The sequence below is a fragment of the Scyliorhinus torazame genome, chromosome 8, assembly GCF_047496885.1.
Source record: "Scyliorhinus torazame isolate Kashiwa2021f chromosome 8, sScyTor2.1, whole genome shotgun sequence".
NCBI classification, from domain to species: domain Eukaryota; kingdom Metazoa; phylum Chordata; class Chondrichthyes; order Carcharhiniformes; family Scyliorhinidae; genus Scyliorhinus; species Scyliorhinus torazame.
Window position 1 is genome coordinate 244639930 of NC_092714.1, and position 25360 is coordinate 244665289.

Consider the following 25360-nt stretch of genomic DNA (forward strand, 5'->3'; position numbering starts at 1 on the left):
TTTCCATGGGTGGAGCCTTGTATTTAAGTCAGAGGTCGGGGCGCCCATTAAAAAAGGCACCCCGATCGCAGGATTCCTGCCCTTGCCGGTGTTTTTCGGCCCCGCCCCTCCTGCTGACAAAATGAATGGCGCTTTACCTTTTAAAATGGAAAATGCACAGAGAATTGTTTAATACACTGAGAAAAGCTAGCTGTGCAGTCTGCGAGACTCAGTTTGGTTTCCTCGCCTGAGCCAACACTGCGTTTTGGGGAAGGTTATGCCCTGGAATTTACTAAACAAGAAAACAGTATTAGTGAAAAGAATGGTACTAAAGACTGACAAATCTCCAGGACCTAATGGCTTCCATCCCAGAGTTTAAAAGGCAGTAGGCATAAGAAAGTTGCAAATACTTCAGTCATTATCTTCCAACATCCTCAGAATTCTGGAATTGTCCATTTAGATTGGAAAATGGCAAATGTAACTTAAAAAGGCAGACAGAAAGCAGGAAATTATAAACTAAGATCCGTTATGGAGAAGCTGTTGGAATCTATAATTAAGGACAAAAGCTGGATTTCCATGTAAGTAGGGTGCATCTGGAGGCCTTCCCAAGTGGGAGGCAGGGCTGTTTCCAAGATTCCCACCTTCATTCTTGTTCTGATTGACTGACTGGCAGCTCTCAGAGGGCAAGACTTTGTCACCCTCGCCCTGAATCTTAAGGAAGGCCCCACACCGGCCACATAACAGTTAATCTGGTCAGAACTCTCCCCTGAAAGCAACACAGCATCTCCTGTCAGTTCCCCCAACCAGTGGAACACTAAATCCAGCCCGGTGCCATCTATTAAGAAGAAGCATGTGTTGAATTGTAGGAAATAAATACAGAAAACTATAAAATATTTTTATATTTATCCTGAATTCTCAGGCTCCTGCTCAAGCCTGGACAGAACTTGTGGCTTTTGCAGCCTTGTTAGAATTTCCTGAGCAATCCTTGAAAATCCACCTCCAAGGGATTTCTGACTCACTGTTTTGGATTTGTAGAATGACTGCTTAATGATAAAGAGCACTTTTTTTCTTTTAGACAACACACAGGCTTTTACAGTCATTTTATGTGTACCAAAACAGAAAAAAAATGACTTTCTCATCTCCAATCTCAACCTGTGGAAAAGTTATCACGACTGGAAGTAATCTCCGTCCGTGCTTTTCAATCAGCAATCATGGAGCTGTGCTGAATTCCCTCCCTCCATTCTGTAGCTGTGTGAGTGGGCAATGTAATCATGGCTTCCCACTTACATGGCTATAGGAATCCTGCTCGTACTATACTGGCGTGTGTTGTGTTTTGACAGTGTAAGAACTTGAAATGTGTTTCCAGAAAATTCTGGAAAATTGAATTCTAAATGCTGTGCTGTGATCAATATGCATATCAGAGCAGGCAGTATATTTTCGTGGGAAATGGTTAGCTTAATTGGTGGAATTGCTATGCTAACAACAGCAGGGTTTCAACAGAGAAAATGGTATAATTACCTTCTGAATGCTGTGCTTGGGATTTGTATTAAATTGAAACACAGAAATTACCACCACTTTTGTCTTGGAGGAAGTATCAGAGAGGCTCCCTAATACAGCTGAAAATACTGAGTGACTGCTGCTTAATGCTCAACGCGTAATTTTAGTACTGTTCATTAGGCATAGTAGAAGCCAGAGTAGGATTATGGACATTCACCAGCGGCAGTCGGGAAGCAGTGCCTGAGGACAGAGAAGCGGAATTACCAAGTCATCATTTTATGACTGTTTTTGCAATGGGGGCAGCAAGCTTGAGTTGAGAAGGAACTATAGCAGACGGAGGAGAGGGAAATATTGAGAATCCTCTGGAGGATACAGTGGAAAGGTTTAGGACACCATATATTATTTAAAAAACTGTAGGGTCCAATAATTCCATCCATGGGTACTCGTGGAGTTCCATGAGATGATTGGAAATCCCTTTACAGGTACTTTATTTGGATCAGGTAATTGCCAGATTTTCACAGAATCGGGAAGGGCTCAGTGGATGTGAACTCAGCTGAGCTACCTGACCGGAATTCAAAAAGACCCCATTTTGACCGTTCCAATGGCCTTAATCTACAGTGTTGAAGTCACAAACTGTTGTAGTAGATACAAACGCTCCTGAAGTCCAGTTAAGATCTGTTTAAGTGTCATGACAGGAGGTTTTTAAATGCCCTGCAGCTGTCCGTGAGTTCATAAAACACTCCCCTGCTGGACTGCTTTGATTGACAGGCCATCCAGTGTTAGAAAAGATGTTAGCATCTGTTCGTGTAATTTCAATTAAGTTTTCTGTTTACATTTCCTCATGGGTTATTATTATGTCATTATGAATGCTTGGGTGTGTTTCAAAAGCTACAATTAACTCGATAGGGAGTTCTGAGTCACCGTTTGATTACAAATGTAAATGTTCGTACAAAAGATTCGTTGTTTTTGATTGTGCAGTCTGCAGAGAAGTTTTTTTTTAAGAGATTAATAACTTGAGATTTAAAAGCTTTGAATGAATTCATGAACGGATTTCTTTCACTATCAAGTGTGTATGACTGAGAGCTATATTAGATTATTATAAGGTTAGCTTTTAAACCTCCATATGGCTCCTAAGTTCTGCCGATGGTGGATCAAGGGTGAGTAGCTTTAAATCTGGCTTGAGGGTATGAGGAAGCATGGGGGAGTTAGTGGGGAGCATGAGTTAGCATTGAGTTGGCATGAAGGCTGTGAGGGAGCATGGGGTGGACGGGAGGGATTTGTTGGTGATCAGTTGGCATGGCGGGTATGAGGGATCATGGGGTTGGGGGGTTGGTTTGCAGGTTGGGGATTGTGAAAGGTGAGCCTAACAGTTCGCAAAGCAACTTGATCAAAATCCCAGAAATCTGAAATGAACCTTCTGATCAGTTGGACTTGACACGTGCCCATCCGCGTGGTCACCTCCTCTTTGCAGCCCCGACTATATCCCCGCATCCCCAACCCTGAGTGAAAATGCATGTATTGGGCTGGTTTTTCGCAAGGCAGATCTGCTGAGCGTTGAACTTTCTCGACTCAAGCTTTGTGCCTCAGTTATGAAAATCCAGCCAAATGTCTCAATGGATGAGAAATGACAGGGTGGCACTGTGGTTAACATTGGTGCCTGAAAGCACCAGGGAACTGGGTTTGATTCTGACCTCGGGTCACTATCTGTGTGGAGTTTGCACATTCTCCTCGTGGCTGCTTGGGTGTCCTCCGAATGCTCCGGTTTCATCCCAGAGTCCAAAGATGTGCAAGTTAAGTGGATTGGCCATGCTAAAATTCCCCCTCAGTGTCCAAGAATGAGGTGTGGTTACAGAGTTGCGGAGATAGGGTGGGGGCATGGGCCTAGATACGGTGCTCTTTCGGAGGGTCGGTGCAGACTCGATGGGCTGAATAACCTCCTTCTGCACTGTGGGGATGCAATGTTTCTCATTTTGATTTAAAAAAAGAAAGAAATCCTTAAATTATGGATCTCTGGGGCAGGGTTCTCCGAACCCCCGCCGGGCCGGAGAATCGCCGGTGGGCGGCATGAATCCTGCCTGCCGCCCTGATGCCAGCTGCCGAATTCTCCGGCGCCGTTTTTTTGTCAGGGGCGGGAATCGCGCCGCGCCAGTCGAGGGCCGTTGTCAGCGGCAACCCCGGCGATTCTCTGCTCCGCGATGGGCTGAGCGGCCGCACGTTTTCGGCCAGTCCCGCCGGCGTAAATCAAACAAGGTTGGTACCGGCGGGACCTGGCTCTGCGAGCGGCCTGCGGAGTCCTCAGGAGGGGGGGGGGGGGAGTGGGGGGATCTGGCCCCGGGGGCGGCCCCCACGGTGGCCTGGCCCACGATCGGGGCCCACCGATCTGCGGGCGGGCCTTTGCCATGGGGGCACTCTTTCCCTCTGCGCCGGCCGTTGTAAGGCTCCGTCATGGTCGGCGCGGAGAAGAAACCCACTGTGCATGCGCAGGAGTCAAGCCAGCGGTTCTGTGAACACGCTGGCACTCCTGCGCATGCGCCAACTCGCGCCGGCCAGCGGAGGCCCTTCGACGCCGGTTGGCACGGCGCCAATCTCTCCAGTGCTGGCCTAGATCCTGAAGGTGCGGAGGATTCCGCATCTTCCGGTCGGCCCGATGCCAGAGTGGTTCACACCACTCCTCGGCACCGATAAGGCCCGCCCCGCCGGATAGCGGAGAATCCCAGCCATGATACTTGTAAATGTTGATGTTCAGAGGGACTTGGGGGTCCTTTTATAAGGAGCACAGAAAGTTAGCATGTAGATACAGCAAGCAATCAGCAAGGCAACTGGGCCTTTATTACAGCGGGATTGGAGGACAAGGATAAAGAACTCCTGTTGCAATTATACAGTGCTTTGGTGAGACTACACCTGAAGTATTGCACGCAAGTTTTGGTCTGCATGTTTAAGGAAGTGCTTTGGAGGTGGTGCTGCCAAGGTTTAATTGATTCCTGGGATGTGAAGGATGTCCTGTAATGAAAGGTGGAGCAAAGTGGGTCAACTCTCTCTGCAGTTTACAAAAATAAGAGGTGATCTTGCTGTAACATACAAGGTGGATGAATCAGCTGCCAGCCCACCAGGGAAGACAGACGAGAACTCGACTGTGCATAATTAATGTGGTTCCAAGCGCTGAAGCTGGCATGGGATCCGCCATTCTGGTCGGTGGGACAAGTGCTGAAGGAATCACCCGCCATCACCATGCATCTTAAAATGGGATAATTCCACCCCTCAGAGGTTGTTTTCTCTGGCTAGTGTCATGGGAATGCCCCTTTAAGAAAGGTTTTTGTCTTATCACATGGCTTCAGTTATGTCATTTTGTGGGTGGAGCTGGGAAGTGGCTGTGAGGTTTTTTTAGTTTCATTTTCAGAGGGAGAAAAAAGTGTTTTTTTCCTGTCTTTCTATGGTTTCATTTTAAAGAGTTGTTCCAGTAAAAAAAACATTAATTATAACTACCTTCTTTGGTTACTTAAAATATATAGTTTACTTTCTGGAAGGAGTTAAATCAGCTGGTGAGATGGGACCAGAATCTCAGGGAAAGCCAGTCTCATTCAAGTGAGAATGCAGATTGCTAGGCCATGCCCTTGAAAATGGGTCTTTGGTTTATTGGATTTTGTTTTTGAATTGGAACAGTTAAGAGGGAAGTCATTAAGTGTTAAACATAGATTACTGTAGCAGTGTGGTGTATTTATGTTTGTAATTGATAAAAGTTCTTGCTGTGTGCTTATATGTATATATGTTAACTAGGTTTATAGAATAAAACTTGTTATAATTAAAGTGGCGAGGAAGACTGATGAATCACACCTGAAGTGAAGGCTCTTGTGCTCATCCTAGCCAAATTCAACATAAAGGTTGTCGGTCAGGTGGACTTCATAATATACTTTGGAGTTTCCATGCGCTGGCCCATAACACTAGGGAATCTAGTCTCAGGATAAGTGGCTGATCATTTAGGTCTCAGGTGAGGAAAGATTTCTTCACTCAAAGGGTTGTGGATGCCTTATCGTTGAATATATTTGAAGCTGGAATTAATACATTTTGTCTGTCTCAAAAAAAGAAGGTATAAGGGGAATGGGTGGGAAAGTGGAGATGATTAACACAATCTTAATGGCGGAGAAGGCTTGAGGGGCCAAATGGCAAACTCCTGCTCCTATTTCTTCTGTTCTTATTTTCTCATTGTAATTATTGGGAAAATATTGGAGACTTTGATGCAGAGTTTAAGGATTATTTATAAGGACAATGTCCTCCCAGAAAAGACTGGTTATGTCAGGCATATTTACTGGAATTGTTTGAGAAAGGAATTCCAAATCAGCTTGCATCACCACTTCTGATCTTTATTAACATATCCAACAGAAAAATGCAAATTTAGGGGCATTATCTGAGGACAATAATTAGTTTATCTTAATTCCCACATCATTAAGTCATGGCTGGTAAACTTGACATTGGTAATACCACTGGACTAGTAATCTAGAGGCCCAGGGTAACGTTCTGAGGAGACTGGTCCACGTTTGTGGAAACCAGCACTACGTGGCGCCCTACTGAGCTCTGCCAGCGTCCCAGAGCCTAATGGGCCATTTAAATATGTGGATCTTGTTGCTTGTTTTGATCCCAACAGCGTCGCCAATACTGTTGCTAATATTAGTGATAATGTTGGTGAACCACAAGCCTTCCCTTATATCGATCAAATGTCCACACAACCAGTTAGTTAGTCCAAAAGATGGTCTATTTACATACACACAAGAGTTATGTCGACATGCAAACACAATATCTACTATGAGTTAAACTACACCTATCAGCTACAATAACCTATACTTAACTTCAGGGCGACTGGCACTGTGCAAATGGATAAGGCCTTTATCTGGATTTCACTTGGCTGGTTCGAAGAAAGTGGCTCTGTATCTGCTGGGCTCATCCGTCAGGTAGCGATCGTTGGTCTTGAACTTGGCTGGCTGTTCCTGTTACAGTTGGATTGGCACAGGCCAAATCCAAAAGAGGCAGAACACATGGCTGTGCTCTCTTTTATCCCTCTGAGGTTTTGTGCTCTTTGGGGCGGTCCTTAACCTTGGACCCAATAGTTCGACAGGGCTCTTATCACTGTCTTCGATTTCGGCCAATAAAGGGGGGGGGTCTTGGTAGCTGGGCGGGTCCTTAGCAGTCATTGACCTTGGCAGTTGGGCTCTCTGAGTAAAGGGAGTGGCGCCGATCAGTCTGTGGCTGTACCGGTTTCTTGATTGGAGTTCTATTGTCCTGGGAAAATGGGCCATTAAAATGTAAACGAGCGGGGGTTTTGATCGAGCTTGGTTACCTGCGTTTCAGATACAAATAAGCTCTGTATCTGTCTGAGTCCTGGGCTGGCCATAATTCCCATGGTCCTTTGCAGGTGGCCATCTTAGATGTCTACAATCTGGACCATGCCCAGTCAGGGCGAGATCCAGATCACGATGTCTCGTGAGATTAAATGGAATCTCGCAAGATTTTTCAAGCATCGCGAATCTCGCGAGACACCAAGCCGGGCACGACGACAATGCTGATTCGCGCCCTATATAGCTGTGAGCTGCAATACCTTCACAGTACTAGCAATGCATATATGGTGAAAACAGTGTTATTGTTTTGTAATCTTATGCAGTGGCCAGAATTCTCCAGCTGTTGAGAGTAGCTTTTCCCACTGGCAGCAGACCCGAGCCTGCAGGATTCCCGTCGGCGTGGAATGGCTTCAATAGGAAATCCCATTTACCAACGGCAGGAAGAGAGAGTGCCGCCGCCAGTGAACGGGGTGCCATCGAGAAATGCGCAGGACCGTAGAATCTCGCCGAGTGTATATATTGTCCCATTGTAGTTCTTAAACCAAAGTTATCATGACATTTACATTGACAGTTATATTATTAATGCCAACATGGTACTAACAAAATGAAATAGCTATTTAGCAATAACATTCCTGGTGCCCTGTCCATCTTTGGTAACTCTGAGCAGAGCTGCATCTTTCCAGGTGACCAGATGATTACTTAAACCATGTTCTATACTTCATTTACATAGAACAACCCTGAGTCATTAAAAATATACACAAAACTCCAGTTAGAAATACCTAGCTTACGGTTCATAGTAATAATTCAGAGGTAAGTTTTGGTTCTGGGAAGGTTCAAGTTAGCTATGAAAAATGCAACTAAAGCAGCTTAAGAACTGGTACACTTCAAAGGTTGGGGCCATGTTGACGTAAGGGGTTAACATTTAGAAAACTAAGATCATAAAACAGCAGGTGGGTTACTTAGCCGGAGAATTGGGGATGAGGGGCGTGGTTTTAGCCCCCCCTCCCCGAGGCACGTTTTGTGGAGGCGGCCCGCCATTTGGCAGGAGCTTCTGGTTCTGCTGCTGTCAACAGGGTTTCCCATTGAGCACATCCTCTTCTGCTGGGGAACCCACGGCTGGGGGCGGGGGGGGGGGGGGGGGGGGGGTCGCCATCAGCAGGGTAGGACGATCCCACCGGCGGGAAGGGCTGGAAAATCCCCTCTAAGGCCGTTTGCAGGCCGGAGAATTCATATATTTTTGGAAGTTAGAGCTCTGAGTGGGTTGCTGAGAAATGTGTGGGATCTGACTAGATTACATTTGTTACCTATTGTACATTGTGGTGTGTTCAACCACAGTTTGTCTGTTAATTCACATTACCTCATATTAAAGCTGAACATTACATAATAAGGTAGCTATTGGGCGGGATCTACCAGATGAATTGCGCCCGAAAAGCAGCGCGGCCCGGCACAACGGGATCTACCCAACTCTCCACGCCTCACGAGATCTAACGTGATCTCGCAAAATGTCGCGATGTGAATCCTGCCCATTGTGGGCTGGATCACTTTCTGGCAAATCTGTATATTAGAGTGAGACGGCTGGTCTCACTTTAATATACGTTCCCGAGATCTAACCAAGGCATGGAATCGCCTTGAAGACCTCAGGCGAACGCCATTCAGAACTGGTCTCCGCAAACGGGGAACAGACAGAATGGCACTCATGTGGGTCCTGCAGGGGATTGGAGGCCTGCAGGGGCATGCACTCTAGGCATGGCACCCTGGCACTGCTGGTGCCACCCAGGCACCCTGGCAGTGCCAGCCTGGTACCCCAGCAGTGCTACTGTGAGCTAACCTCGCACTGCCAATTGGCAGGGGCACTGCCGGGTGCCAGGCTGGCAAGTTTTGCAGGGCGGTGATCGGGCCTTGGGTGCCATATGGGGGGGATGTGTAAAATTTATTTTTGTTTGTTCAAAACCCGTGGGATCTTGTGACGTTATATTCGTAGCAAGTGTCTTTGTGTCTCGAACTTTGGCTATTGTAAACAAAATGCTATTTATGCCTAACAGGAGCTTACCAAAAAATTGGGGGTCTAGTCTAGGATCACAACACGAGGTATGTTAATGTATCCCAATCTTTCTTTCAGAGAACTGGATGTGGTAGTATTTTCTTGTGAAAATGTCTAGTTGTGAGGGTAATTTATGATCCAAAATGGACCTCTGGGAACAAACACTAGGGTTAAAAAAATGAGAAAAGAAAATCTGAAAATGAAACCTCACAGATAAGGGCACTTGTTTAAAGAAAGAGGGAATTAGTAATATTTGCAAACAAGTGCGACGCAATCAAAAGACCATTTCCATAATCATCATTCCGTATGAATAGGCTTACAACTTCATGCATATTTCATTGAAGTTGGCTTTGAACAAGATCAAATTTTGCCTCGAAAATGCAGGTTCTGATGTGGCACAGAATAAGGATAATTCAGCTGGCAACATGGGGACTTGGTACTATCCGATTGCTGTACAAAATGACATGACAGCAAGTGATACTCATTGCATTAAGCATTACAGGAAACATAAGGTGTAGCCCTGTTAGACCAAAAAATTGTGGTGCCCTTGTTGTTTGGTGCTGCTGTAATTTTTCCTGTGATCACTGTACTGTGCCTGAGAAAGATGGGCTAATTTGCATAATCTGGATTCATGCTTTTTCCAACTTCCATCAATGATCAATGTGTACTTAACATTTAAGAGTATTTGAATTAAGCTTTTAGTTATTTGTCAGTGTCTATCAGCAAGGTGGATTCTGGAAATTCATGCATTAGTTGCAGACCTGACTGAGTTTTAATATATCCATGACTTTGTTCGCAGAATCTTGCCTAAACTTTAGTACAATTCAAACATTAATATACAACTGTGTTAATACTTTGAGAACTAGTAATGCTGTTCCACCATTGTTTTCTTCAATATACACTGAAACCAAAGACATTTTTAATATGCTGATCTTGCCTGCGTTCAGTGGCACCAAGGGTACATCATTTCAAACTAGTTATAAATGCCTCTTTTTTCAGAAGATAGTCTTTGGTTTTCAAACGCTGGTTGGTTCGCAGTCCAATAGCCCCTTTGAGGATAGGAAATACCTCAGCTAAAAAGATAAAGTGGTCAATTTTCACTTCCATCACCTGAAAAAAGGGTCGGTAGCTTCATCATCTTGTTATTACCGGCACGGGGGCACAGTGGTTAGCACTGCTGCCTCACAGCTCCAAGGAACCGGGTTTGATTCCAGTCTTGGGTGGCTGTCTGTCTGGAGTTTGCACTTTCACCCCGAGTCTGTGTGGGTTTCCTCCGTGTGCTTTGGTTTCCTCCCACAGACCAAAGATATGCAGATTAGGTGGATTTGATGAGCTAAATTGCCCCATGTGTCCAAAGAAATGCAGGTTAGGTGGTGCTATGGAGATAGGGCAGGGAGGGGGGCCTAGGTAGGGTGCTCTTTCAGGGCTGGTGCAGACATATTGAGCTGAATGGCCTCCTTCTGCACTGTTGGGTTTCTATGGGAATAATGTTTTGGTGGCACAGCGGTCAGCACTGCTGCCTCACAGTGCCAGAGACCCACGTTCAATTCCAACCTAGAGTGACTGTGTGGAGTTTGCACGTTCTCCCCAAATCTGCATGGGTTTCCTCCGGGTGTTCCAATTTCCTCCCACATCCATGCGGGTACCCATACTATCTAAATATTTAAGATGGGATTTGATAATTGAAATGACATTTACCTAATTTTATTTTGACTGTGTTATTTGAATGAAAATATGCTGAACCATTCCACAACAACAGCAGATTTCTCTATGTAGTACTATTCAAACGTTCAGTATAATTTACGCTTTGGTATTATGGTAAAGCAACCCAAGGCACTTCACAGGAGCATTAACAAACAAAATTTAATAGTAAGTCACATGAGGAGGTATTGCAGCAAATGACCAAACCCTTTGTCAACGAGATAGGTTTTAAGGAGTGTCTCAAAGGAGGAAAGAGAGGCAAGAGGCAGAGAGGTTTATGGAGGGAATTCCACATGCTTGGCAGTGAAGGCATGGCCCCAGTGATGGAACGATTAAAGCAGGAATGCGTAAGAGTTTGGAATTGGAAGGACATAAAGATCTTAGTGAGTCGCAGGACTGGAGGAGACAACAGATGCAAGGTGGGTTTGAAAACAAGGAAGCGCACACAAAAATTGGGGCATTGCGCAACTGGGTACAAGTCAGCTCGCAGATGCTAATCAGGACATAGGGGATATTGGATAACCTCAAGTTTATGGAAGGTAGAATGTAGGAGTTTGGTCAGAAGTGCCTTGGAATCATCAGGTCTTAGCGACACAAGTTCCAGATATAAGATATCCTTTTATTTGTTATCACAAAACGTGCATTCGTGAAAACCTGACTGAATTATGCATGAATTCCTTCAGGCTGTTATTTTATGTGAGGAAAAGCAGAGCATGTCATCACACAGGCTGGTTCAGTTAACAGAGGATCTAGTCATTTATAAGCTTGCATCAGAAAAAATACTATGAAGGCTTCAGATGAAAAAACACCTGAATTCACCATTAATGTTCGAGAGGAACATTGTTTGCCCTATCCAGTCTGGTTTACACACAACTCCAATCTCACAATATGACACTATCGGGGAATATTGATCTGAAAATAATGGATGGGTTGGTGGGTGGTCAATATTGTAAAAATTAGAATCCCAATTCTAACTTTGCCCACCTCCAGCTTTAATGGAAGTGGGATGAGTGCTCCCAGGAGGTGAGTATCAACCTAAACATAATCATAGAATTTACAGGGCAGAAGGAGGCCATGTGCCTCATATTTATCCACAAATGTTATTCTGGCCAGCTATATTTCTTGAATTTCAGGAAAACAACCTCCTACCAACTCTCTTCACCACTGAAATATCCTAAGTTGAACATCAGTTAGCAGGGAGGGAATATTCAATTCCCTCAGGAACACCAGGCTCAGGAACACCACCACTCATCAAGCTGGCTGAATGTGCAGCCACAACTGTCAGGCTGAGCGTGTGTCAGTTGGTGAAGTGACCGAGTTGCGGGATTGGCCGACCTCACTGTTTCCTTACCCAACTGCACATCACAAACGAGTCTATTCATGATAACATTGGTAGAAGTGGCCACTGAACAGTTCTCTTGAAGTCAAGGTCTCATCCTCGCATTGAGATTACCTTTCATCATGTCGTGTGCCACCACCATCATGCTAAGTGGGATAGACGTGGAATAGATCTGACAGCCCACAAAGAGGTAACCAAGGGTCATCGTCAGCATTTATAGATCAAGAATTCGTATCTCATTGTCCGACATATCATTGACTAGTATATTCCATTAAGCTGGGAGATCAGTGCTGGTACAGTGGGGTGTGTGGAAGTGGAGAAAGAGCACCACGTGTACTTCAAGTAAAACTAATCCAGTAAAGCTGCAGCACAGGGCAGCATCTTTAGCCCAACCACCTTCAACTGCTTCACCATTGATCTCCCCTGGTATCTGGAGGGCTGGGGCTGTGCAGTCCTGATTCTATAGTGTTCAGTTGTATTCACAACTCCCCCAACAATGTCAGGATACACTAACATGTATAAAATATCCAGGCTCTGTTAGAAATTTGTACGTAACAATCGTACCAGGTAAATGCCAAGGAACAACCAGTTTCAGAAAGAAAACGTACAAACGTTTGCCCTGATTTTCCCCTGGACCACAGTACAAGGGAGACCTAACCCTCTCCATCAGAGATCCCCGATAAATAGACCCCCCCCCAAAAGAGACCCGCACAAGAACCCCCCCCCCCCCACCCATTTCAGAGACCCCGACCAAAGACCTTCCCCCCTCCCCTATTAAAGAGACCCCTGCCTGGAAGCTATATAGCTGTCCAAATAGAGACAGTGAAAAAATTACTGCTTTAAAATTCATCTGTGCCCTACACCTGCTGGCTCAGGCAGAGGAAGCAGCACCTGCAAATTCCTGGAAAGCTAAGACGTATGAGCTGGGTTTAAACCCCCTCAGATCTTTGATCTGCAAGATTTTCATTCACATCAGTATAACATTGGTTTTACTAGGTTGTGACTGACAGCTTGCACATGGCCAGCTGTCTGGATTGCTGAATTTAATTTCCCTCTACGCTTGAATGGATCGCATGTACCCTAGTGTGAAACTAACTGCAATGTTTATAAACATTTAGCTATGATTGACAGCTTTTTGATAGCATCAACGGCAGTTAGGTTTCTTCAGAGGTAAAGAGGAAGTGAGAGCACCATTGACCGGCCGGTGTTACGGAGACTCCCGCCGGCCGGTCGGGGCAGAAATGTGGCGGGGCGGGTAGGAGAATTTCGCCCCAGATATCAGGGGCAGGATTCTCCGAACCCCCGCCAGGTCGGAGAATCGCTGGGGGCCGGCGTGAGTCCCGCCCCCACCGGTCGCAAAATTCTCCGGCGCCAGAGATTCAGCGGGGGCGGGAATCGCACCGCGCCAGTCGGCGGCCCCCCCCCCCCCCCCCCCCAGCGATTCTCCGGCCCGCGATGGGCCGAAGTCCCACTGCAGTCATGCCTGTCCCGCCGGTGGGAATTAAACCACCTCTCTTACCGGCGGGACTGGTGGCGTGGGCGGGTACCGGGGTCCTGGAGGGGGCGCGGGGCGATCTGGCACCGGGGGGGTGCCCCCACGGTGGCCTAGCCCGCGATCGGGGCCCACCGATCTGTGGGTGGGCCTGTGCAATGGGGGCACTCTTTCCCTCCGCCATGGCCGAAGCGGATGTGACCCCCTTGCGCATGCGCGGGGATGACGTCAGCAGCTGACGCTCCCGTGCATGCGCAGACTTCCACTGGCCGGCGGAGTCCCTTCGTCCTTGGCTGGCGTGGCGCCAAAGGCCTTTCCCGCCGGCCAGTGGTGTGTCAACCACTCCGGCGCGGGCCTAGCCCCTCAAGGTGAGGACTTGGCCCCTAAAGGTGCGGAGAAATCCGCACCTTTGGGGCGGCCCGACGCCGGAGTGGTTCCCGCCACTCCATCCCGCCGGGACCCCCTGCCCTGCCGGGGTGGGGGAGAATCCCGGCCCATGTCTCCAGTTCTTTAGATAAGTAAGCCACACCTACCATTTTATGACTCTCAAGGTGCAATTTTGAGCTTGCACACTCCACCCGTGAGAAACTCAGCATGGGCTCAAACTCTGGAGAGAATCGAAAAATGTGATTCTCTCCAGCAAGATTGGGATTTGCAATTTTCCATCTCCCCGCGGCCCTCGCCAGTGGAATAGGGCGAAGCGTATTGTGGGAATCCAGGAACTTCATTTTAATACATTAGCATGTCATTAGCGAGCACTCTCTCCAGACATGCCGCTCCTCATGGAATATTCATTGGGCACTGGCGTGACGTCATGCCGGTGGCATGTTTACAAAGCGTGACCTTGATGGCCCCACTTCGGAGGGGATGTCAGCAGTAAGCGCTCAGGCAGCCATGATTCTCCAGGCTCTTCACTGCTCAAAGTGCACTGGAGAGGATGTGGGGGACACAGATAAGTTCAACTCAGGGCCGGGTGAGGGTTGAGTCACTCAATCTTGAGGGGGAGGAGTCGCTAGCAGGTCTTGTCACCCATTCACTTCAGGGTGCCCCTTGCTTTAAGTGGATCTGGAGGCTGACATGCAGACATCGTTTTCTGTGTCCTCTTTGCTGGACTTGTGGCCAAATCACAGCTGAGGGAGTGTCCATCCTTAGTGGGAGCTGGAAAGTGGATGGGTGAAGGTGAATGCTCAGGTTAAGCACTGGGGGCAACAATGAGATTACTGGGTGGTGTCCCATGAGAGGCCAGACTGCAAGGGCAGAATGGGGTTCTCAGGAATGGGTTGCGTCACTGCCTCATGAGGAATGAAGACCCTCTCATTTGGGAAAGCACAACTGACCGATGACACTCAGGCAGAACTCTGAGGATCAAAGGGTTAAGCTCCATTGAATATAAATTCCACTTGACTAGCAAGTTTGTGTCTCAGGAATAAGTGTGTAGGGCTATGAAATGGGAGAATGAGGGTACTTTCTAGATGTGTGCTTGTCAAGCTCTTCGCAGGTTTCACTCTGATGAACTGTGCCTCATCAGTCACAATGGGCATTCAATTCTTTGAAATGAAATTTCACCCTTCATTGACAACTCAATTGTGCCAATGAAATATTCAGAGTTAAAGGTCACTGCCACCGATTTGAGTCCCAAGCATTGAACCTCATCACACAGGATACACTGATGAGTACAGCAGGATTTAGATCGTTTGGAGACTGGGGCGGAGAGATGGCAGATGGAGTTTAATCCAGACAAATGTGAGGTAATGCATTTTGGAAGGTCTAATGCAGGTAGGGAATATACAGTGAATGGTAGAACCCTCAAGAGTATTGAAAGTCAGAGAGATCTAGGTCCACAGGTCACTGAAAGGGGCAACACAGGTGGAGAAGGTAGTCAAGAAGGCATACAGCATGCTTGCATTCATTGGCCGGGGCATTGAGTATAAGAATTGGCAAGTCATGTTGCGGCTGTATAGGACCTTAGTTAGGCCACACTTGGAGTATAGTGTTCAATTCTGGTCGCCACACTACCAGAAGGATGTGGAGGCTTTAGAGAGGGTGCAGAAGAGATTTACCAGACTGTTGCCTGGTATGGAGGGCATTAGCTATGAGGAGCGGTTGAATAAACTCGGTTTGTTCTCACTGGAACGAAGGAGGTTGAGGGGCGACCTGATAGAGGTCTACAAAATTATGAGGGGCATAGACAGAGTGGATAGTCAGAGGCTTTTCCCCGGGGTAGAGGGGTCAATTACTAGGGGGCATAGGTTTAAGGTGAGAGGGGCAAGGTTTAGAGTAGATGTACGAGGCAAGTTTTTTACGCAGAGGGTAGTGGGTGCCTGGAACTCGCTACCGGAGGAGGTGGTGGAAGCAGGGACGATAGTGACATTTAAGGGGCATCTTGACAAATACATGAATAGGATGGGAATAGAGGGATACGGACCCAGGAAGTGTAGAAGATTTTAGTTTAGGCGGGAAGCATGGTCAGCGCAAGCTTGGAGGGCCGAAGGGCCTCTTCCTGTGCTGTACTTTGCTTTGTTCTTTGTGAACTCCAAAGTAAGGCTTCATGGTAAAGTTTATCATCACTCAGCCTGTAACAGGCCATGACGGTGGGGGGGGAGCTTCTTTGAGGTGCCCCATTAGGATGCAGATGTGGGTCCCATGCATCTACTCAATCACCCAATACAAGGAATGGAGGAGGGATTGGGAAATGGCCAGACGATGTGTGCTGGGAAGGTTTTTAAATGGAGCTCCCCAGTGACTGCAGTGATTAAGTTTCCCTGGGGCGAGTGTATCAGCGGGAGGTCACCAAGATTCATGCGGCGAAAAACACTTTTCTTTAAGAGACTGACATTTCCATGAGTAATTCCGCTGATGGTGTCAGTGGAATTCATACCGTTTACCTCAGCGAAGCTGACACTTTGCCATTTTTTGCAAAGATTCCGTCCTCTGCCTTTTACACAAGTTACTTTTAAAATGGTAATTATCTTAAAGCTGAGGGGTCTGTCAGCCACTAGCTGTTTACTAGGGTTTCTCTTTCCCACTGAATTTACATTTAAAATTCAAATGCCCAAAACTAAAAAGCTATAACCTCTAAAGACTTGGGGCGGGACTCGCCGTCCCGCCACACAGTTTTCTGGTGCAGTGTGCCCCTACCGGCAGCGGCATTTTCTATCCCAAAAGCAGGCCAATGGGCTTTCCCATTGTGGGCAGCACACCCACGCTGCCGGGAAATCCCCGGGCGTGGGTGCGCTGCTGGCGCAGCGGAGAATCCCGACAGCGGAGAATCCAGCCCATGAACTATGACATAAGGGATTGAGACCAGCAAACATCAACATTTTAATTTTAATTGAACAACCGGACTAGTTACTCTGAAGAAGAAAGTTGTAGTGGCTGGAGTCACTTCATGTGGCTTGGATATAATCAAGTCCATAATACAGTTAGTTGCTGTTCTTTAATTATTCAATGCTGTGTCATTTGCAATGCGAATGGAAATACAAAATCAAAGGGTGGAATTTCGCCATTTTTTGACAAATGTCACCTGGGTAAAGAAAGTGGAGGGTAGCCGGCTGGCTGCACTGCCGGCTTTACCCGCAGTATTGCTGAGACACTTTGGCAAAAAAATGAAAGGAGGGGGGATCCCACAATGCCAGGCCGGCAGTGCAGGCTGTGATTGAACCCACCCCGGCAGCAACATGGACCCATAAACGATCGGGACGCACTTTTTAAAGAGTACCCCTTGTAAACGGATAAAAAGGAAAACGCTTATAAAGTGTCAAAAAGTGAAATGCACTCCCCAGCCAGCAACCCCCTCCCCCCAAAACTCCCACATCCCCCCCCCCCCCCTCCGGCCTCCCAGGAACTGACTCCCCTTCATTAATTGTTTGCGCTGCTGCCTCACAGCGCTAGGGACCCAGGCTCAATTCCGACCTTGGGTCACTGTCTGTGCGGAGTCTGCATGTTCTCCCCGGATCTGCGTGGGTTTCCTCTGGGTGCTCCGGTTCCCTCCCTCAGACGAAAGATGTGCAGTAGGTGGATTGGCCATGCTGAATTGTTCATTAGTGTCCAGGGATGTATGGGTTAGGTTATGGGGATAGGGCAGTGGTGCAGGTCCAGGTAGGGTGCTCTATTAGAGGGTCGGTGTAGCCTCGATGGACTGAATGGCCTCCTTCTGCACTGTAGAAAGTCTATGATTCAAGTAGTCATTGTTAAATCATATTCAGCTCAGTATCATCACGTGTGGAAGAGGCACTTTGAAGTGATGGGATGTGCTTGAACCAGAACTGTCATGCCTCATTACTTCTAGCATTGTTTTTTTAAGACAACCTTTTTCTGTCTGTCATTGTGTTATATAATCCCAGCTCCATTTAAATCAGTACATTTAACATCTACATTGCTGCGTTACAGAGAAAAGAGAATATGATGCTTCCAGCAGTCTTATTGCTTGAATATTTCAAACCTTCCGCAATGAAGGTAAATTGGTTTCATTTTTCCACTTAGTATTCTACTAAGTAGTAATGCATATTATTGAATGCGAGGAGTAAGATAGAGGGTAGAATCTTACCAGAATTTGGAGTAGTGTCAGGTTCAGACTGAAAACTGGCGTGTAACTCTCCAGCTGCACAGACCGGGATTTTGTGGTTGACGCCCATTCTTCGCACCCGCACCGATCGCAATTCCGGCACGGAGGCTTGGAGAATCCCGCCCCAGTTTTCTCTCCAGATCTTGAGCCCCTTTCAAGAAAAAAAGTGAGTGGCCATGATTTTTGCCACCATTCTGGTGAGGTGGGGCCTGATAGAGCCGGAAACCTGCTCCACAGAGATTGGAGCGCCATCTTTAAAGGATACCCCGATCAGCATTGCAACCTAACGGCCCCCAGCCCCCAACCATGGAAGTATCGGGGCTCTTTCAGCCCCTCCTAACAGTTATCACCGGTCTTCACCCTCCTCTCAGTGTCCAATCCTCCGCCCCCTCCGATTGCCCGATTCCCCTTCCCCCCCAACCTCACACAAATGAACCCACCCCCCTCGGTGCTGTTTAGCAAGCCATCATTTATAACGTGGCCAAGTATACATGAGCAATGCTGCAGTCGAACCAGCTAAATCTACACAGCTTACTTTTACCAGAACAAAGAACCAATATGTTTTCCATTACTTCTCCAGTTCGGACCACCTAACTCATTAAAGCTTTGGTCAATCTAATTGGGAATAGTTCCAGCTCCCATTGAGTTTTATCTCTTTCCATTCCATTAGTGAGCCAGTCTAGTTGATCAATTGTCAACAGTACCCTAGTTTGCCTGTACAGTATTGCCTGTTTGATCTATGGAATTCTTGAAGGTCAACTTCCAGTGATTGACATGGCACCTTCGCAGGTTTCCATAGGAACAGGGGGAGACCATTTAGCTCCTCAAGCCTGTTCCACTATTCAACGAGATCATTGCTTATCTGCAACCTAACTCTATCAACTCACTTTTGCCCTATATCCCTTAATACCTTTAACTATAACAAAAGCCTATCTCAGTTTTAAAATTACCACAGGCAGGTCACCTTAGAGCCATTTCAAACGTTGCTGACCTTGAAGTGTTGGGTACTCTGACACACAGACGAACCAACACGGTTGCGAATGGTACAACGCAGTTTTATTTCATTGAACTATAAACATAGTAAACTCTGGTATTCAGCACATGGTGAACCTCTGATTGGCTGGCAATGAGGTCTGTGCCCTGAGCTCTCTCCTGCTCGAGTGTCCAGGAAGTGTCATGTTCCCTGCTTTGTACTGTGTATGCTCCTGTCCGTGATTGGCTGTCGTGTTGTGTGTGTTGATTGGTCCGTTGATCTGTCCATCATTATGTGTGTGTGTGTATGTGCTGTGATGTTCACATGAATATCATGACAGACCTCTCTTACCCTGACCAATATAATGACTAGTCGGTTGCTAGACAGCTGGCAAGAGTAACCTTTACCCGTTATCACGTGAATAGTCAATGCGTCCTATTGAATAGTCTTCTCAACTCAATTAGGGCAGGCACATTAGAAATGGGAAGGTCGAGGTCTTGGTTTGTTAGATTCCAGACTGAGTCAGTTATTAATCAAAAGCAAAATACTCCCCACTGTGGCCTGGCCCGCAGTCGAGGCCCACCGATCGGCGGGCGGGCCTGTGCCGTGGGGGCACTCTTTTCCCTCCACCTCGGGCACAGCCTTCACCATGGCCGACGCGGAAGAGACACACCCCCTGCGCATGCGCGTGGATGACATCAGCAGCCGCTGACGCTCCCGCGCATGCGCGGACTCACAACGGCCAGCAGAGTCCTTTCGGCCAAAGGCCTTCCACGCCAGCCAGAGAAGCGGAAACCACTCCGGAGTGGGCCTAGCCCCTGAAGGCACCTTTGGGGTGGCCCGACGCCGGAGTGGTTCTCGCCACTCCATCCAGCTGGAACCCCCCGCCCCGCCGGTTAGGGGAGAATCCCGCCCAGCATCTATGAAGAGAGTTACAGAGGTAACCTTTCATGTCAGTAGCCTTTTATCAGAACAGACAAAGCTAGTTTGTTGACTGTCATTGACACTACAAACAATTTCAAACAACGCCTGTAACTGCAGAGCACGTGCAGAAGACGGGGCGATCAAACCATTGTTCTGGGGAAGCTGGATTGACTAACTTCATGTGTTTTTCTCGTATTTCTGTTGCTAGTTGATAGTTCCTGGCACTGATGGGCTCCCTGTGACACTGCAATGCCCTTTGTCCTCTTCTCCAGCTTGCTGTACCTTACTTTTGCACTTTCCAGTGGGTTGTTAGATACCTTGTGATGAATGGGCCTTCTCAGTTCATTTTGAGGGTGCATTAACTCAAAATTTTTAATTCAAACAAATTCAAAAATTGAGATGAAACAAATCTGTTTCTTTCTTAAAATTGAGTTTTAAGGTTGTGGCTATAAAGCCGCTTTAATTAGCTTTCCAGATCTGTACATCAAACACAACTGTATGTAATATTTACAAACTATATAAAATAGTATATTATATATATTATATAGTATAAAATATTTACAAACTAGGGCTAAATCGCTGCAGGTTGATGGTACTGCTGCTATTAGCTGTCTAAAATAGTCATTGATATTCTGACTGTATTCCAAGGGAAATGTATCCCATCGCTAAGAAGGTCAACTGTTAAGTTAAAAGGCGCTGATTCTCCATTTCAGGAATGTTTTTCGAGTTTCTCTATCTGTGTTACGTTCCTGACTCAAACGCATAATTTATCACAGTAGAAATGATCAGTAGAAGCCTGCCTTGATTTACAAAGTAGTTCACATTTTCAGTCTCTTGTAGAGCCTTATAAGCCTTCTTGTCAGCTGTCAGAATGAGACAGCTTCCCAGTACATTTTTTCTTTTGCTCTGGACATAAATTCACACTCCAGCGGCTTTACGATAGCAAATCTAAAGGTTAGACAAGTTGAAGGTTAGACTGCAATAACTAAATGCTGCTTTGCACTGCAGTAAAAGTCAGGACTTGTCATTGCCCTGTATTCATGCTTTCTGGTTAATAGGACAAAAGTGACTGTATGTTACCGCTGCCCTTTTTTTTAAACAAGAACTCATCACAAAGGGTAACATATTTTAAAAGTGACAGAATTGTACTCTCCTAGAATTGATAGTTGAGCCAGTTTTGGTTTATTTTCCCGACCCTCTTTTATTTCAAAGTGCCTCACTTACCTGATCGCCTGTTATGCAGTTTTTTTATAAAAAGAAGTATCCACTGCATTGCACAACACTGAACATTCTTCAGCTGCGCAGCCGTCGTTGATTGGTTGTTACCAAGTATTGCCCGAGTATTCTAACTGGACACCAGCTGGGACAGAAGCAAAGAATAGCAAATACTGCAACCTGTCCACTGTCAGCATATTCCTGAGTGCTGCTGCCTTTCCTTCAGAACCCATCTCTGTTATTTTTTTTCTCTTTTTACTGTTTCAGGAGTAATAACTTACATAACAAAACATAATTGAAAGTATTCATCAAATAATTAGAATGCTGCTATATTGATAAGGCAATAACTCAGGCCATAATGGAAATCAGTTGTGTATCAACAGAATTGCATAAGAATGGGATTTTCTATTTCCATAAAGACGTGTAGAGGAATTCTCCTGCATGCCCTGGTCAATCTTCATCCTTAACCGATGTCGGTTAACAGCCTTCCCGTAACAGCCTCCCCGAACAGGCGCCGGAATGTGGCGACTAGGGGCTTTTCACAGTAACTTCATTTGAAGCCTACTTGTAACAATAAGCGTTTTCATTTCATTTCATTTCATTCATTTTCATGTCTTTTAAAGAATGGATTATTTGGCCATCATCAATTTGCTGTTTGTGGAATCTTACTGTACAGAAACTCCGTGCTATGTTTATTATATGGCAATGATGGTTACACTTTAAAAGTACTTTATTGTCTGGGATCTCCTCAAAGTCATGGAAGGCGATAAATAAACGTCTGTGTGTGTGCCTGCCCGCATCCATATACATGGGTGCATGTTCATATTTACCTTTTCTTGTGTAATTAAGCAATTTGACCGTAACCTTTAACAGTCTTAACAAGCAAACTCGATACATGTATATGTATATATGTTTTTTCTAACTTCACTTAACTTAATTGGGAGGGAACGAACCTCCAAGTAGCAATATTATGAACAAAGGTTTCATCGACACTGTTATCAAAACTGATGCTTAGTTTGGGTCCCAGCAGGACCACTCAGCTCCAGACCTCATTACAGCCCACGTCCAAACTTGGTCAAAGAACTGAATTTGAGTGGTCACCTGAGCATGACTGCCCTTGACGTTTAGGCAGCATTTGACCAATTGTGGTATCAGGCAGACTGAGCAAAAGTCGAATTAATGAATTCGGGGGGAAATTTCTTCGCTGGTTGGAGTCATATGTAGTTCAAAGGAAGGTGGTTATGGTTGTTGGAGGTCAATTATTTCAGTCCCAAGACATCAGTGCAGGAGTTCCTCACAATAGAGTCCTCGAGCCGACCACCTTCAGCTGCTTCATCGATGGCCTTCCCTCCCTCAGAAGGCCGGAAGTGAAAATGTTTACTGATGATTAGACAATGTTCAGCACCATTCATGAGTCCTCGGCTACTTAAGCAGTTTGTGTCCACATGTAGCATGATAAGTGCCAAATGGCATTCATCCCACACAAGTGCCAGGCAATGACCATCTCCAATGAGGGAGAATCTAGCCATTTCCCCTTGACATTCCATTGCATTATCAGTGGTGACTCTCAACATTCTGGGGCTACCACTGAGCAGAAACTGAGCCGGGCCAGCCATATAAATACTGTGGTTACGAGAGCAGATCCGAGGTTGGGATTCCTGACTCCCCAAAGCCTGTCCACCTCTGCGAGGCACAAGTCAGGAGTATGATAAAATAATCTCCACTTGCCTGTATCATCAAAGGGAAAGCATCCCACTTGATCGGCACCCCATCCGCCACCTTAGACACTCATTCCTTCCACCACCATCGCACAATGTGTACCATTTACAAGATGCATTGCAGAAACTCACCGAGGCTCTTTTGACAACACATCCCAGACCTGTGACATCTGCCACCATCAAGAATAATGGCAATAGATTAATGGGAACAACACTTCCTACAAGTCCCCTTCCCAGTCACATGCTATCCTGTCTTGGGACTATGTCACTGTTCCTTCATTGTCACTGGATAGAAATACTGGATTCCCTCCCTAACTACACTGTGGTTGTACCTACATCATACCTGCAGCATGGACTCCATAATGCAACTCAACAGCACCTCTCAAGGATGACCAATAAATTCTGGCCTTGTCAGTAACATCCACACACTATGAATGATATTTTTTTACAATTTAGAGTACCCAATTATTTTTTTCCAATTAAGGGGCAATTTAGCGTGGCCAATCCACCTAACCTGCACATCTTTGGGTTGTGGGGGTGGAACCCACGCAGACACAGGGAGAATGTGCAAACCCCACACGGACAGTGACCCAGGGCCGGGATTTGAACCCGTGTCCTCAGCGCCATAGGCAGCAGTGCTAACCACTATGCCATGTGCTACCCCGATGAATGATTTTTTAATAAAATTAGTGGATGAATGCTTACATTTGGTAAATTTGACTGAGGCCTAACAACTCCATTCAAATAATGGACCAAGGAATTTAATGTTTGTGAGCAGTTTTTCTTCATATTGTACAAGACTTAATTTCAAGGTTGCTGTGTTCAGTGAAACTTCAGTTGGTATTACAAAGCAACAGCAGCTTTTGTTTCCCACTCTCTGGAACATTCTGTGTGATTGTAGCATTCAGCACAAGGGGACCCTATAATGTCATTGCAACAGTATGCTTGCTCGCATCAGGTGGCTCTCCTGTGTTCAATTAGCAATATTCCGGTATAATATGTGTCACTGGCCTATGTTTAAACTTGAATGAAGAAACTTTAGCTCCCCATTGAACAGGAACTTGGAGAAGCAGCATTATATTTTTGAAAGCTTTTAAGAAAAGAAGGTCTATGCTGGAAATCATCCATCATTGAGAATCAGGAATGAATTTATAACATTGAATGTTGGCCAATCCAACACACACAAATAAGTTTCTGAGAGGTTTGTTAAATTGGACAATGTGTAAGACCAGAATTTGGTTCTTCCAAAGAGAATGTTTCGACAAAAAGAATAATGTCAGTCCTGTTTTTTGAACAGTAAAACTACAATTCGGGATAGCAATTGTGACGCTAGCCAAAAGAAATATATGGAGTGAAAATTCACTTGAGCTCACTTTTGAACTTGAAGTAAGTGGTGCACTGACAGTCCATACCAAAAACCAGACGCCTGAAATTGATTGGCCTCGTAGATATATTGCCGGCACGTTATGGACACCACTGGGGCATTAAAAGGAAAACAATTTGGGCTGGCTACTTCCCAGTAAGCATATTGTGGAATATATAGAAAAGGCATGAGATTTGGATTTAAAAGCTGGCTATAAAAATGAGTGGCTATGTGCTAAATGACTTAATCCTGCTCCCAATGTTATTCTGCCCTTGATGTTACCTCTTTAGGGTAATGCATCAATGCCTGACAGGTTCATCGGAAATTTCTTTGCTTACATTAAACAATTTGATGTAACAGCAGACAAACAAATTTCAGGTAAATGTTAAAGACTTTGTATGCACATGTCCCAGATGGTAATTTGAAGGACAGTTTTTCAGTAACTATGAGTGCAATTTAACAGGAAAAACAGAGTCCTGTTTTGGATGTGTTTAGCAGGGTGTTTCTCACTGCCTGCAGTGCCAAGAATGACCCACTATTAAACGGGACTTTGTTTTCTTCCTGGTTCAAAGGGAGGAACACCCCATCAAGGTTGCACTTACATTCATTTCCTGCACTGACGACCATTTTTAAATGCTGCCCAACCTCTCAAAACCCCTAACCCTTCAATGCCCCAATGTACCGATTAGGGGGCCCTCTAGTCCCCCCATCACCCCACCTCACAAGAGCAAGGCACCGCTGGGTAAACTGGCACCTGGATCAGGCAAACTGGCACCTTGACACCATGGCAGTGCCAGCCTGGCACTTGACAGTGCCACCTGGGAACGTTGGCACTGATGGGGTGGCTCTGCCAGGGTGCCAGGTTGGCAGTGCCCAGGTGGCATTGGGGATGCCAGGGTACCACACTGCCCAGAGCCCGACCACCTGAGGCCTCCGATCGCCTGGGAGACACCCCCACGTCCACCTTTGTGGAAACCTGTGCTAAACGGTGCCATGGCAGGGTCTCCAAGGCTTGGACATTTGATCCCGAGTTTGGGATACTCCGGCGCAGACATATTCAAGTGGGTCTAACTGCTGACTTAAATATGCAGATCTGGATCCCGCCCAGTGAAGGCAAGATCCAGATTACGACGTCTCGCGAGATCTCGTTAGATCCCACGAGAAGTCCCAAACATCGTAAATCTCCTGAGGAACGCCCGTCAAGGCCGCACTTACATTCACTTCCTG

General features: G+C 46.2%; 1 protein-coding gene across 2 annotated transcripts in view; it reads left to right on the forward strand.

The window, feature by feature from the left end:
* The window catches only part of LOC140428497 (disks large-associated protein 4-like), a 730056-nt gene that overhangs the window by 166542 nt on the left and 538154 nt on the right, over window positions 1-25360 (forward strand). The gene's annotated exons all lie outside the window — the stretch shown is intronic.